Below are 12,936 nucleotides of genomic sequence, written 5' to 3'. Positions count from 1 at the left end.
CAGAATGGAGGCGAGGCTGGAACCAATGGTTCTTTCTGCAGACCTGACGATCCGCTGTAGTCTGACTCTGTCCTGTTTGGTGGCGATCCAAACCACACAGTGATGGAAGAGCAGAGGACAGACTGGATGATGGCGGAGTAAAAAAGGATCAGCAGCTCCTGAGGCAGGTTGAACTTCCTGAGCTGGCGCAGAAAGTACAGCCTCTGCTGGGCCTTTTTGCAGATGGTGTTAATGTTGGAGGCCCACTTCAGGTCCCGGGAGATTGTGGATCCCAGAAACTTGAAGGTCTCCACCGCAGGAACAGTGCTATTTTGAATGGTGAGCGGGGATAGTGTTGGGGGGCTCCTCCTGAAGTCCACTGTCATCTCCACAGTCTTGAGCTGATTCAGCTCCAGGTGGTTCTGTCCACACCAGAGGACCAGCCGTTCAACCTCCCGTCTGTACGCAGACTCGTCACCGTTCCTGATGAGGCCGATGACCGTTGTGTCGTCTGCGAACTTCAAGAGCTTAACAGACGGGTCCTCTGAGGTGCAGTCGTTGGTGTAGAGGGAGAAGAGCAGTGGCGAGAGCACACATCCCTGGGGGGCGCCAGTGCTTATGGTCCGGGTGCTGGATGTGGTTTTTCCCAGCCTCACCTGCTGCGTCCTGTCTGTCAGGAAGTTTGTGATCCACCGGCAGGTGGGGGCTGGCACGGCGAGCTGGGAGAGTTTGGGTTGTAGAACCTCCGGGATGATCGTGTTGAATGCAGAGCTGAAGTCCACAAACAGAACCCTTGCATATGTCCCTGGGGAGTCGAGGTGTTGCAGTAAATGGTGCAGTCCCATATTTATTGCATCATCCACCGACCTGTTTGCACGGTAGGCAAACTGCAGGGGGTCCAGCAGGGGCCCTGTGACGTCCTTCAGGTGGGTCAACACCAGCCTCTCAAGGACTTCATGACCACAGACGTCAGGGCGATGGGTCTGTAGTCATTTAATCCTGTGATGGAGGATTTCTTGGTCACCGGGATGATCAAGGAGCGCTTGAAGCAGGAAGGGACTTCGCACAGCTCCAGTGATCGGTTGAAGATCTCCGTGAAGATGGGGGACAGCTAGTCAGCACAGACTTTCAGGCAGGAGGGGGACACGCCGTCTGGGCCCGGAGCCTTCCTGATCTTCTGCCTCTGAAAGAGCCGACTCACATCCTCTTCGCAGATCCTCAGTGCCGGTGGGGGGTTGGATGGGAGAGGTGAGTCAGAGAGTGGAGGTGATTGTTCGATGATGGAGCAGTTGGGCGGGGTGGAAGTGGGCTTGTCGAACCTACAATAGAAGACATTCAGGTCGTCAGCCAGTCGGTGATTGTCCTCAGTGGGGGGGGATGGTCTCTTGTAGTTGGTGAGTACTTCCAGGCCTCTCCAAACTGACGAGGGTCGTTGGCTGAAAACTTTTTCCAGCTTTTCAGTGTAGCTCTTCTTAGCTACCTTGATCTCCCTCGTCAGTGTGTTTCTGGCCTGGTTGTACAGAATCCTGTCCCCACCTCTGTAGGCCTCCTCTTTAGCCCGGCGGCTGCCTGAGTCTTGCAGTGAACCAGGGTTTATTGTTGTTGTATGTGCAGAAGGTTTTGTCGGCACACACATGTCCTCACAAAAGCTGATATATGGTGTCACAGTGTCAGTTAGCTCATCCAGGTCTGTAGCAGCAGCCTCAAGAACACTCCAATCAGTGGAGGCAAAGCAGGACTGTAGCTCCAGCTTGGCCTCGTTGGTCCATCTCTTCACAGTCTTCACCACAGGCTTTGCAGATTTTAGTTTCTGCCTGTAGGACGGGAGAAGATGAACCAGACAGTGATCAGAGAGTCCCAAAGCTGCACGAGGGACTGAGCGATATGCCTTTAGTACAGTGTAGCAGTGGTCCAGTGTGTTTTTGTCCCTGGTGCTACACTTAATGTGCTGTCTGTATTTTGGCAGTTCTTTGCTGAGGTTTGCTCTGTTAAAGTCCCCAAGAACAATGAGCAGGAGTCTGGGTGTTTGTGCTCCATGGTGGTGATCTGCTCTGCCAGGTGTTGGAGTGCCTCACTCACACAGGCCTGAGGTGGGATGTACACACTGACCAGGATGAATGAGGAAAACTCCCGCGGTGAATAAAATGGTTTGCAGTTTATTAAAAGAGTTTCTAGGTGAGGGCTGCATGATTCCTTTAACACCGTGACATCTGTGCACCAACCTTCATTGATATAAAAGCAGATTCCGCCTCCCCTCGTTTTCCCCGACAGAGCCGTTACGCGGTCCGCTCGGTGGAGTTGGAAGCCCGGCAGATGCAGTGCGCTGTCCGGGATGTGCGCACCGAGCCAGGTTTCGGTGAAGCACAGGGCGGCAGATCTGCTAAAGTCCCTATTAGTTCATGCAAGTTTCAAACATCTCCCAGAAGCCAACGCGTATATGAAGCAGCATCTTGAGCTACGAGTAACCGAACTGACAGCTCAGAGCAGACGTGAAAAGAGGGAATTTAATGCTGTACTGAAGGATTTATTTCAGTTATTTCGTTTTTGCTCTCAGTCTGACGCAACCAGGCCGACGCCGCACTGCGAGGGCATGATAATTATAATTATAATTATAATTATAGGTCTCAGCCCGAGCGCCCTCCCCGTGTCCTGCGCTGTAGCCTGAGGCCGAATCAGCCCCCTTGTCACAACCCCCGTCACAGCCAGCAGGGATTGATTTCTCACAAAAGGCCTGGAGAATGAGGAAGTCCACAAGTGACAGTCCCACACCCCCCTTCCTCCCAGGGCACCAGAGGCCAAGACTGGCTAACATGACCAGCTCCAACACACACACACACACACACCACATGTGAAGAGAATGAGGGGGCTTCACAAAGACCTACTTTCCAGATAATTACAGTGGAAGCCAATATGGAGGAAGTAACAGAGCGTTAGGTGCTGTTATCTCCTCCGACCTACCCTCAGGGAGGCTACAACTGCCAATCCTCTCCCACTTTTCTCAGTACCAGTGGCTGACTGTGAGCAGGCTATCAGTGTGGCTCTCAGGCATCGAGATGACTCCCCCCAGAAAAAAATGTCAGTCAGAAATATCCCATTAAAGGCTTTTGTCATCGTCATTGCGAAAACACAAACTTGACAAGTCTGGACAGGTGAAACCCGAAGCCGGTTTTGCCTGCAGGGGTCAACGGCACAGATCCACCCAATGCATTCGACCTGAGGGCAGCTGCTCAGAGGGAGGGACAAAGAGGGAGGGAGAAGAAAAGAACAGAGCGATCAGCTTTCACTGCTCTTTGTTTCTCTACACCATAGTGAGCAAGACTGGGGCGCTCTCTCCTCGGTCCCCCACAGAGCTGGGAGAGAGAGAGGCCGTACCTTCCTGAGAGAGAGAGTGCGAGTGTGAATGTGTGTGTGTGTGACACCATGGTCCAGTCACGCATGTGCCTCACACTCAGCCAGGTTGCCATGCATCACACCCCGGTGACACGCCGTCAACTGGGACCAATCACGGGACCCCAGGGGACACGGTAGCTTCCTCCACACTGCCCGTTTAAAAAGTAAGATGTATGAGGCATGCCCACAGTGTGTGTCCATACTGGGCAGCTGTGTAGTGCACACAAAACACACACACATTTTTGCAATTGATCCATTTTAAACAATGTTATTCCCACTACTATAATGGTGCATTCACAATGTCTGCGATCCTGATCAAAGTGCAGATCACAATCTATAATTAAGGAGGAGATTTGGTTAAGATAGGATTTGCTCTACTTAGGGTTATGAGAAAAGGGGTAGACCAGGACAGTGTCACGCTCGTTCTATTTCCAGACTGGTCTGAGCCCAATTTTTTTTACTTTTCTTTGCAGCGAATGCCACTCCCATTAAGCTATGAAAAAAATCGTGTGTCATGAGTCTGCAGGGACTTCTTGCAGAGAGCAACGTGCTCCACTTCATCTGTACGAAAAAAATAATCCACCAGAAAAAGACATGGCACAATAGAAGTGTTTGGCACCGTGCTCTGCCACTGCCAGCTCCTTCACAGGGTGTCCTCGTAGATCATTACAACGATAATTAAATTAAATGTCACATTTGAATGGCCCACGGGGCAACCGTGAGCTCGGCACGACGGCACATCCATCCAACTGAACGGAGTTGGCAGAGCTGTGGTCTGAGGTCAAGGAGCAGAGGTCAGCGGTTTGAGACGAGAGTCACGTAGTGCGGACAGAATGCCGCCAGCAGGGGGTCAGTGAGAGGACAGAGACAAAAGGGCAGGCGAGAGGCAGTCACATGGCGGCGTGTCAACATCAAATATGAATTAGTCAGTGTGACTTGGAATCCGTTCTCTCCTCTGACAGTCAACCATGTGGAAGATGAAGTTACAGAGAAATCCATTTCTTCTATTGCGTAATAACCGCATCACTTGAGGTCTCATGGCAACATTGTGATATTTATAGAAAAGGGCTGACCGACGTTGCGGAGAAACCGGGAGAGTTTTCAGGGAACGTAAAAGCATACAAAACGCGACAGCTTCATCCCTCGCCGTAAGTTTATCTCACGCTTTAACTCGAGCGCTCAGCCAAGTGAGTCTTTGAAGCTCAGAGAATGAGCGAGTGAGAAACGACATGAAGCAGCCAAAGGAGAACTGAGACTTTCTCCACATGTGATCACTGGCAGTGGGACCCCGCGAGATGGGGAGGAGCACGGCTGACATCCTCATCCGTAAATAGCTACTTCTTCCCCCTTTTTTCCTAGTAGCACCCCACATATCCGTGGATGGAACCGCAGCTATGACTGCTGTTTCCGTCCCGAGGCGGGGGGGGGGGGGGGGAGTTCAGGCCAGAGCTCACAAGACCTGCCCGGGGCTGCTCGCTCTGCTTGGGCCTCCTCCGGCTGCAACCCACAAAGAGCCTCTATTGTGAGGCCGATAAGCCGAGAGAGCGGCGACCACGGGAAACTCTTTCCAACTCCTCTTTGCGCTACTAAAAAAACCGAGCGAGTGCATTGAGGGAACCAGAGACGGAGGGAGAGGTTACCACATGAAACGGCGGAGGGGTTTTGGTCCGCGGCAGCCAGACTGCATTATATTTTCAAATAAAAGAAAGGGTTGGCGTCTTGGCTTTAAGCTATAATCAATCAGGCGGCCGGCCACAGAGGGGATAACGCCTGACATTTCATTGGCCGCTTCTTTTCATAATATTTTCCCTCAAACTTTTCCTCGGGGCAGCCGTGCCTCAAGGGGTTGTCTCTGGCTATTGATTAGGACGGCAACCGGCTCAAAGGCAGCTTCTCTCGGGTCGTGAGGTCATCGCAGAAGAAAAGGGAAAATGGGGGCGGGGACCAGGAGGAGTCGCACGGTCAGTAAATTAAACTTCTGTTCATCAGTGATGCGGGTGGATGGGGAAGAGAGTTCCCGACGGAAGGCCCCGGGAGGAATTGTGTTGGAAAAACTGTGAAACTTTACACTAAATCACATTTAATGCCTCTAGTTTATAAGACCCCAAAACATCTTTGAGGTTTATTTTTTATGTGTGTGACTATATGTCAGAAATACAGACAAACTTTAGGGAGAAAAAGTTCCAGCGGATATAAACGTATCACTGAAGAGGTTGGATTGTTTGTTTACAACAACTGATTTAGTTTGACCAGGGGTCAACACTTTGGAATTGGATTCCTTAAGCAGAAAATATGGGATTGGAAATTGACATTTTCAACAATGTGAACATCTGTTTTATAAACAGTTGGACAAAATTGCTAAATCATATACTGCAAATAATATTGACATAATACTAACTTAACCATACAATGTAAACGATAGAAGCATTTTTGCCAGAAAACAACAAGTCGCTGATGTTATTTGGCCCGTCTTTGTCGTCAGGTGCAAATAGCTATTTGATGAACACAAACAAGACTTGACTTGTCAGCACAATAAAAGCTGCTTCGTTCTCATTCCTGCCCAACGGTTGATTGTTTTGAATCTCATTGTGCCAGTAAAGCTGGGAAACCCTCCAGCTGAAGGCGGTGGAGTGAAGAGAGACCTACAGCCACAAGTGGAAACGGGGGGATCAGATAAGATGAATACAGTCCTGGGATTGTTACTGACTGTACATCTTCGAATGGTGACATTGGGCATTTCGTATCAGTCTGGTGTTGTTGTTGTTGACATCTCACTGCTCCAGTGTCAATGTTAAGTGAAATGCATTGAACACTTCTTTTCTAACTAAAAAGCTATGGTGAGAAACAGTTAATCTAAACTCAACTGGGCATCTTCTGCAAGCCAACAGGAGAGAGCAATACAATATACATGATGTTAGGTCAAGTTTAGTCGTCTCACGTACAAATTGGCTAAGTCTTTTCACCACTTACAATTACAGATTTAACGCGAGTAGGATAACCTAATTATAGTCCGAACATGCCTGTTGCAATAATGAGGTGCCAAATTGGCTCATAATCAAATTAGTGGAGTGGGTGTATAAACACTGACATCAATGAAAATTCCTCGTCGAGCATATCAGTAGTTGATTTGATGACTCAATGACTCACTCGTGTGCATCACGTAGAGATGAAGACTAACAACGTATTCAAACCTATCCATAAATCCAAAGCTATTGCAACCAGGAGCGGTGCCATATAGACTGGAGGAAACATCGACAGCATGTTGAGGCTGTGACAGAGGAAGTGGATGTAGAACGTAGGACCCTATAAAGCTCAGCTTCCGTTCCCAGATGGTAGATTAGACTGGAATACCCGAGTCAACCACCGAGCCATAGCCTGTGAACAGATTGCCGTGGTCAGTTAAAGTAAAAAAGGAGAGAAACGGCAAAAGACTTCACTGAAAGCATGTTTGCAGTCATCTTAAAAAGCTTTCGCCACCGCCAGTCACATCAACACCTTAGATCCTGCAGACGAATGGCTGAACACACTCCGAAAGCAGATTAGAACACTTCCTCCTGCACTGACCTCAGACCGTCGATTCCCATCCCCCAATCTCCTTCCCCTTAATCCAGCCCCACTGGGTGGAGGACAGCAGCACGGGCTGATGGTCGAACTGTGTCCGTCTGTCCATCTGCTGGGCCCCAGCACTGGTTCAAAGGAATTAAAGTTGTCCAGAAAGTTGCCGAAATCAGTCCAAATCCCCCCATAACCTCCCTGTAATTTCACTTTTATCCCCACAGTTGAATTCATCGGTTTTACTTTCTCTGAGCACAGTCCAATTCCATCAACGCCCGTCGCGCCTACAAAAGCCGTACAGCTCCTCTCTGGATCTCCTCCAGCTCATTACCGGCCACTCCGGTCCCTCGCAGGGCTTCTTCTCTGACTCATTCACAGGTCACAACATCAGTCTGCAACATGTGAGAGTGGGTTTGATTTGATCAAGTCAACTGAGGAAATTAAATACCAGTGTGGGTTACAACTGGAGACAATTTACCGGTTGCCAAGCCCCATCCCTCGAGCCCAGGAGCTCTGCTCCATAACCGCATGGTTTCAGATTTTCTTCATTTTCAGGCTGTTTTTGTAGATTTGAATCTAGTCATGGTTTAACGTTTTATAACAGTGATACTCGTTGAAATCCAGTGGCGCCAACAGTAGCAGAGTACTTTTTTAAAAGTAATATATTAACTAGCACTTCTATGCTATGCGAGCAATTGAAGGTTTACTAAATGTAAGAAAACACCGCTTTTACTTTTTACATTAAGTCAGTTTTTCAATTCAGTTTATTTGTATAGCCCAATTTCACAAATTTGTCTAAGAGTGCTTTACAATCTGTACACAGAGACATCCCTGCCCTAAAACCTCACATCGGATCAGGAAAAACTCCCAAATAACTCTTCAGGGGGAAAAAAGGGAAGAAACCTTCAGGAGAGCAACAGAGGAGGATCCCTCTCCAGGATGGACAGAACAATAGATGTCATGTGACCAGAAGGACATATTTAGAGTTAAAACACATTCAATGAATATGACAGAGTGTATGAATAGTTGGTAGTAGGCATATTCCACGATGGAGACCTCCACGATCCATCAGGCAGATGGAGGTAGAGAGGAGGAGTGGGCGCTTTTATCCAAAGCGACTTACATTATTTTTCAATGAGTGCAACAGTGAATAACGACCTATCCAGCGTCATGAGAATACCGTTAATTATCTTCCATCTCGATCACAAGGTGATGTGGTGGTCCACTTTCACACTGGGATAGGCTGTAGCTTCTATCCTAATCTGTTTAGCTCGTTTTCATTGTTCAATCCGTTTTACATCATGTCTTTTTTTGCAGTTAGGGACAGTTGTCTACTTCTGACAGAAGTAGGAGGGGGCGGGGCTTACCGAAGGGTCAACTAAACAAGGATTTTTGTTATACTCGGAAACTGACGCCTTTTAGTTTGGTTTAGGAATGCAGGGGCATGGATAGGGGTTGGTTTGGATTATTGTTTTGAGGGGGAGGTGAGGGGTCGGGGGGGTACTGCAGTAATGTGGCCTCTCTGGCGACAATGAAAAGCACAGCAGGGAAGGTGAAGCCTTGCTTGTGCTGAGCAGGGTTTATTAAAACTGCTAAAAGGGTTAGCACGCACATATGTGTCAATAACCAGTCACCCACACATGAAATGCACGCTCATGCACAAACACACCAATGCAACACACCATGCAAACACAGTGTTGGTAAAAACAGATGGTAAGTGTGTGGATGGACACCTGATGTTGTGGAGATCCTAGGGGGGGGGGGGGGGGGTGAGATTCCATTAGTCTTGAAACCTCTCACCTCAACACCTCGGAGAAGCTGTTAAAGCGCAGCATTATAAAGTTTTAAAAATCCTTATTGAGGCCATTTAGATTAACTGAAGGTCAGAAAAGAGAAGACAGGGAGACTAGTGGATGGCCCACAATAGCAGTGATTCCCAAGTTACCATTCGCCTTAAGGTATCCAAGCCCCCCCCCCCCCGCCCCCTCCAGATTTTTTAATGACTTTACATTCAGAGAGGCACTTCATCAGGTGGATCATTGGTGTTAATGGGACAAAATGTGACCATCGTCAGAGCAGAGTTGACTTAAGGACACCGGAGTCTGACGGTTCTAAGTCTCTGAATTAGTCTTTTCTCAAAGTGAATTTTAATTCTAAAGCTGGAAAGGACCATTACAACGCATTAATTCGTACAATCAACCATAATTTCCATCAATATATTAGTCAATGAATACAACCAATTACAAGTTTAAAGTTACTCATTGAGTAAGACAAACAGCTTCCAGTAACATCTTTTTGTTTAATTTGAGGACACAATTTTGGAATAAAAAAAGTTGCGATGTGATGTGCATGTTTATTTTCAAGCTGATTAAATAATGAATTAGTTAATACAAATCAGAAGCCACCTGCAGTAGTGCCGAGTGAAGCATCTTAAAACGTGCATTCCCTCCACTGACCAGCAGGGCCGGTTGCAAAAAGAAGTCGGATTGTGTGTAAGTCTAAGAAAATGACCCTACTTACCAACTCAGTAAACATGAGTGCATCTTCTTAATCTCTTGTTTGCATCTTTCACCTTCAACTGATGTATCTTTATTAAATTATGCTAACATTAAACAAACAGGCATAAGATTGTATATTGTCAAATTATTTATCAGTAATACAGTAAAAAGTATGTTTCAAGGAGGTGTGCTTACCTGTGAGCGTATCACGGCAGAGCTGCTGGTGCTCTAGTTAAAAGTATCTGGAGCCCTGTCTACGTCACTCCTCCGCATTCCACAAATGGTAACTTCCTTTTATTGGTTGCAAAAAAAAAAAACATGGCGACGGCCCTATTCCAAGATGGCGATGGTGAAATGGCCGAACTCAAAGCTTCATAACGGCAGTCCACAAACTAATGGGTGACGTCACAATAACTACGTTCACTTCTTTTACACAGTCTCTGATCCAAAGAATAATTAGTAGAATAATCAAACCTAGAAAAAAAGGCATGAAAAAATAAGTCGGATAGATATTTGAGCTCTACTAAAAACTTGTTTGTGAAAGCACTTTGCGAGCGTATTTATTGCACTTAGTAGACTATTTGTTTATGTATTTTAAAGTGTTCCTAGTTTCTAATAGTTAGTTATTTTCAACACAACGAGCCTGAAGAACATTCTAAAAAGGCGGCGGCTTCAGCACACCGCACGCCACTTCATCACATGCTGAAGCCCGATGACATGTTGGATTTATTTCGATCTTTTTTTAAACACAAAAGACCGTTTTAAAGCAAAATTATAGTTTGACTCTGCATAACAATCCAGATGTCCCATATGTGTGACATCTGGATGGTGTAATGGACGGGGATCAACACATACGTGCTCATCCTCTGCCACGCAGGACTGTATTCTACTATGTTGTCTATTTGCATCTGTACCTTTTTCATACATTCAACACAAGCCAGCATTACTTCATGCTATTTAAGCATAACATTTAGTAAAACTGGTTCGACAAAACATGTAATGCAAGTAATCAACCGATATATAAAATGTATTGTATTTAACCTCTTCACCTGCAGTGTCTCCCCTTCATTTGAAAGTAAACCGTCACACCTCAGAGCAGTTTCCTGCATTTCATCCCAATGGGCAGACGGCTGTTAGAGTATGCAGAGGGGCAGGGCTCCGGTTTCAAACCGCAGTGAAGGCAGGTCACAGGGGGCATCCTTTATGACGATCTGGGAGAGGACCCCTGACAGAGGTTCAAGGGGTCCTGCCATTAGAGTCACGACCCCCCGGGCCACAAACAGCAAGCCACAGCCTGACATCAAACCAACACTTTGCCCAAGAGGAAACACAGCAGGGTTGCTATGCCCCGATCCACCAGTCAACAGAAACGGAGGCCCACAGAGAACACCGATGTACCCACAGCCTCCCCTTAGCTTTAACTCACTTAAATAGACTGCAACTGATGTGCCCCATAAAGCACAAACAAATTCCACCCAATCTCCTTAATGTTTTTGTTTTTCTAAAAACAGGCTGAGTCTTGATGTAGATGCCCGTTTTGGCACTTAGCACAAATTAAATCCCCTTTCTGCAAAGCTTCTTCAATAGAATAGTTTCCTTCAATTAGCACGTACATGTTCCTTTAATCTGAGAGAGGTTTGAAAAAGGCTGTTGGATGTACTCAAGAAGTGAATGTCAGCTGAATGACAAGTTGTGCTTGAAAACAGTAGCGTCATGGTAGAAAAAATACATTACAAACCTTACATCTACTTCTTTGAATAACAATGCCACACTAGTCTGCACTCTGTCATCAGCAATCACACAAAAATAAGTTGATTCACAAAAAAAACAGGGAATGTTTTGTATAAATCTGCATAATGCAGTATGGATGGCAGATGTTATCCAACATGAGCCATATACTGGCTGCAAGATACGTGTCAACAAGTATGGTGAGAATTTAAACAAGCTTTAAAAAAAACTGCGAGACAGCGGGATGAAGGCCAAAAAGATCAAACATCGCAGCCTGTTTTCTAGGCTGCTTGTTGTCGTTCTACTTCTCGAGGAATCAATGTCTGTTCACCAGAATCTGCCTCCGGCGATCACAGCGACACTGCAGATGTGATCCCACTCATTATCACTGCAAACTCTTAACTCATTAAACACTTCACAGCTGCAAAATCAGGAGCTGCTCTAAAACAGAATACTAAATGTTGACTAAATGCCTTTTTCTTCCACTGCTAACTGGCAGCTATTTTCCCAGAACAAACGGGGTCTGCGGTTGCAGGAGTCATCCGACCTCCTCGAGATGGGCGTCATGAAGGAGGAGTGTGAATATGCTTGGAGTTAGAATACCTAACCTAATGTCCCTTCGTGGTTAATTGCAGTGATCCGAGTGAGATATGTTGCCATCGTTTAATGCAAAACAAAAGACGTTACTTTTTAAACCCTCAAAAATGTCTTGACAAAAAACGATGCAATTGCTAAGAAATAAAGCAACTCAAAGTACATAACTGCAAGCTGTTTGCAATGCAAAAACAAGTACAGTACTTTATGCAAATAGCGCAGCGCAACCACTGAGGATGGAGAAAGAAATGTCCTCGCCGGAATATTTACAATGCATGACAAGTTTCTGTGCATAACCATCACAATTCAATTATGCATCTCCATCAAAACAACACAGCGTAACATTGATTTTGCCGAGAGGCTCCGGTGGTCTTTTCTAGCAACAGCTCTTCTAAGTAGCATCAGGTTGCTGTTATAACCACGCTGGGTTCTGCATGACAAATGGGAGGCTTCGCCATCTCTGGCTCAGCCTCCCCCTGTGACCCGTGTGCATCGTCCTCTATTACAGGCCGAAACCCCTTAGTCATCCTCATGGGGAGAAGAAAGGGTCCTATACATTCCTTGCAAATGAGAGCTTGTGCTCAACTTCATGCAATCTTGTAATTCCTCAAACAGCCCTGGACCCCCTTCTCCTCTAGCACCCCTCCCCCTCCCTGGACTTAAGGGTTGAATACTGGGAACATGACTAGGTGGTATTTCAGCACGCTAAGAACAGAGCTGGTTGGCTAAGGGCCAAATCCCCATGGTTACCCTAAAGCCTTGGGGGGGGGGGGGGGGATAAGTTAGGGTGGCATCCTCACGACGTCTCCACACCTCTAAATCGGGGCACAAAGCAGTGGTCTGCTTCGGAGGGCAGCTTGTGGCATTTAGAGATAAACAGAGAGGGCAAATAAAACCACCCCAGCGCAATCAAAGTGCTCTTCTGAAGTGCCCCTGAGCAACACGCCGACTCCTCATACAGGTGTGCCGTCTGAACATGTGCTCGTGCGTTCCTATTGTCTCATGCCACGCTGTAATGCTGTGGGAACCGCGCAGTAAGTCCCACGCCAACTCTGGCGGTAACAGGTTATTAAAATAAGTCAACATAATAAAATGCACCAGACCAAGAAGAGGCAGGACAACGGTATACGCGGGGGGGAAAATATATTGGAACCGGATTAGACATCCAACTTGAACCCAGCAGGTTACTTGA

General features: G+C 46.8%; 1 protein-coding gene across 4 annotated transcripts in view; it reads right to left on the bottom strand.

Moving 5' to 3' along the window:
- srgap1a (SLIT-ROBO Rho GTPase activating protein 1a) overlaps positions 1 to 12,936 on the bottom strand; it is a 78,773-nt gene that overhangs the window by 64,577 nt on the left and 1,260 nt on the right. The gene's annotated exons all lie outside the window — the stretch shown is intronic.

The sequence above is a fragment of the Pseudoliparis swirei genome, chromosome 6 (assembly GCF_029220125.1).
Source record: "Pseudoliparis swirei isolate HS2019 ecotype Mariana Trench chromosome 6, NWPU_hadal_v1, whole genome shotgun sequence".
NCBI lineage: Eukaryota > Metazoa > Chordata > Actinopteri > Perciformes > Liparidae > Pseudoliparis > Pseudoliparis swirei.
Note: the sequence above shows the minus strand (reverse complement) of the source record. Positions and strands in the feature narration are given on the sequence as shown.